Here is a 3,706-nt window from a genome sequence, read left to right on the forward strand (position 1 = left end):
GGGATGGGTCCAGGAATGGACTGTGCAATGGTCATAGGAGAACCATCCCTGCTAAGTTTAGAGGGCCTCATTACCAAAAGTTTGGCACCATATAATGATTTTTTTAAACACAGTAATTCATGAAGATTATCTCCTAAGGCAGTTATAATCTGTGTCCAGGAAAGGAATGTCCATATAAATGAAATCATGGGTCTTCTGAAATATTAAACTAAATATTATCATTACTTGCCTAAGGCTTAAAATAAATTGCTCAACCTAAAAAAAAATTAAAATAATAAGTCCTGACTTTCTTTAAATGTCTATTTTATGTTGTTAAACAGAACTTGACTGAATGGGTCCATTTTGTTTGAATTTGGCTGTAGGCATCAGCCTATGCTCTGTAGGAGAGAGTATATGAACTTGGAGAAAGAACTGATGAATGTGAGTAAGGACAGTGAAAATCTTGGTAGCTACAGAATTTTTTGCACATATGAGGCTGAACTGCAATGTTTTCAGATTAATAATACTCTACAATTAGCCAACAAACATTTATTAAGCACCTATTAAGTATTTAAGCTAGGCATCAAGCTAAGTTCTTGATAGGAAACATTGTCATTATTACTATTATTATTTAATTAAGCTGATAACTGAAACATAGTCCTACTTTAAATAAAGGCAAACTGGGAAAATACATATAAAATACCTAAATAAAAATCAAAAATAAATATAACTAGGAGAAAAGCTTTTTATTATAAATGGTAGCTATTATTTATAAACCTTTTATGAAAAAATGGATTACAGAAGAATTTCGTGATTTTTTTTTTCTGAGAGAGACAGACAAACAGGCAGAGAAACAGAAAGAGAGAGATTTCTAGGTCAACAAGCTGGAGATTCACTGTTCTTCTTATAACCTATGGTGAAAGGCAGAGTGTTATAGTAAAAGAAATCTGGGTTTTAGTCCTCATTCTGTTGCTAACTAGCTATGTGACCTTGGCCCAACCAATCATTTGACCACTCTGACCCACAGTTTTCTCATATATAAAATGTAAAATCTGCAAGATATAAGAATGGATGATTTCTAAATTCTTATCCAGTTTTAAACATTTGGGATGCTTAGTCTCAATCACTGGTCAGATGAATCCCATGTCTCTGAGAAAGAGACAAGTATATGATCCTAGAAATAGTGATACCACATCTCTCTGTAGCTTTTTGACAACATCCTTGACAATAGCCCCGGATGGGATTGCTTCAGTTTTCTAAACAACTGACACAAAAGTCAGCAGGCCAAAGCTCTGGGAATCACTGGCTTCCCAATTCAAAAAATTTTATTTATTTATTTATTTATTTTTTGGTACTTGCTGCTCTCCAGTGCCTGGGAGCCCCCTGCTGTCCAGAAAGATAAAAAGTACCATGCCCTATCAAAATTTTCCCCCGGGTCATAGGCAGATTATAGGCTTGTAAACTAAAAAGCATACCATTTATATTTTAGATCAAAGAGAACCATTTGTTCTTATAACTACCCTATAAATAATATTTGACTAATCAACATCTCTATTAATCCAATTCAACAAAAAGTTATTGAGAGCTTACTCTCCACAAGGCATAGGACTAAACCCCAAAGGGAGTACAAGAAGCAGATGCTTCCAAGGAGGAGTAGGATTTTAGGCTAATAGAATTTATAGCTGAAGGGAATTTTGAAGATCCTCTAATTTATCTGCTCACTTGTATAAACCAGTGGGTAGGATACCCTATTCACAAATAAAAATATATTGTGCATATCATTAATCAGGTCTATGTTGTTTTATTTGATTATAGCACTAAACTCTGTAACCCAATCTACTATTGGAAATTAAGCATAGTTACTACTTTACCACTGGGGGAAAAAAAGGATTAAAAGGAAACATTTTTGTGCTCTGGCCCAGCTGTACTAGTCCCATTGACACAGTTACTAATCTCATTGATCCATGTTGGTTAGGATTCCCTGAATGGAATTGATGCTGAGGCATCAGAGGTATAGTGGCTAGAATGTAGAATGTCATTATATCAACCATATTTATATTATCATCATTGTCATTCAGAATCAGAGGACCTGGGATTGAAATTTAGTTCTACTGCTAACCCACTATGTGACCTTGATCAGGCCCTTCACCTTTCTATCGCTCATCTGTAAATGGGAACTAGTTTCAATTCAATTCAGTAAGTAAGTAAGCATTTATTAAGCATCTACTGTTCCAGGCTTGTAAAAGATGCTAGAGTTGAGAAACCAAAAATGAAATAGTACCTGCCCTCAAGGAATTTATATTCTACTAGGGGTAAAGAATTTATTCTTGGATAATCTTCCAAGGTCCCTTTCAGCTCTGAATCTGTGGTATAGATCAGCTGTGTCAAACTCAAATAGAAACAGAAATCACTAAACCACACATAAAAATCCCAACTGGCTGCATATTGACTTAGAAAACTACATATGGACATTATTTATATTCTATTCTATTTTATTTATTTTATTAGATATTTCCCAGTTGCATCTTTCTCTGATTCCAACCACATTGCAGAATGGTTTTGGCCTGCATAGGTCATGTGTACACACAGCCCTTGATAAAAGGTCCAATCTTAGGTATTATTAGTCTAGATTATGGCAAAAGCATAGTGTGAAAGTTCACAAGAGAGGTGCCAGGTGTAACGATTGGAATGACGCCACCTGCTGGATACTTACTGTAGAAGAGTTCTGCCCATGAAGCAAAGGTCTTTGAGGGCAAGACCAGGCTTCAGGAAGTGACGCGGACTAGTGGGAGGAGGAAGGAAGAGACTGGCGCTCAGGCTCTTTCCTGAGGACGCTGGCGGAGAAGGGAGCTAGAAATGTGCTCTCCCTTTAATAGATAGGAATCTGGGCCTTTCTCTCTCTCTTTACCAAATTCTTATTCTCCTTAATAAATGCTTAAAAGTCTAACTCTTGCTAAAGCTTATAATTTATTGGCGACCACTCATTAGATATTTTAGACAGTTTAGCTAGAATTTTAGCCCTTAACACAGGTGTTATGGGAAAGTTATGATATTAATGGTATAAATGTTACCCATAGGATATAATCAACACCAATATTCTTTACATAGTTAGCACTGGCAAACATTAAAGGTCCCTTTATGTAATGTTGAAAAATGTATATCGTTGACAGATTCTAGCAACATTATCAAAAGAAAATTTATTAAGTACTTGCTATGTGCCAGGCACCGAGATAAGCAATGGTGATAAAAAAGATGAAAACAAAACAGTCCCTGTCCCCACAGGAACTTCTATTCTACTAGGGGAAAGGGGCCTGCTGTTTACCCCCATTATACATATAAGATAAATACAAGGTAATCACCCAGTAGGAAGCGGAGCATTGACAATTGAGAGAATTGGAAAGTCAGCTTGGTACCTTGAAGGGACCTAAGGATTCCAAGAGGCAGAAGTGAAGGAGATCATTTGGAGGACAGGGAACAGTCAGTGAAAAGAATGATATTGAATGTGATGTTGTAGGGGCCGTAACATAAGTTAGGCCAATTTTCCTGGACTGCAGTATGTAAGAGGGAATAATCTAAAAAAAAGTTGAAAAAGATATGTTGGAGCCTGAAAAAAACTTAAATGCCAAATGGAGGCATTTGTATTTTATCCTAAAGATAATAGGGAGCCAATGTATCTTCTTGATCAGAGAATAACACAATCAGACACAGCCAGTAAGTGTCTGTGGCC

Source organism: Dromiciops gliroides, chromosome 1 (assembly GCF_019393635.1).
Source record: "Dromiciops gliroides isolate mDroGli1 chromosome 1, mDroGli1.pri, whole genome shotgun sequence".
Taxonomy (NCBI): Eukaryota; Metazoa; Chordata; class Mammalia; order Microbiotheria; family Microbiotheriidae; genus Dromiciops; species Dromiciops gliroides.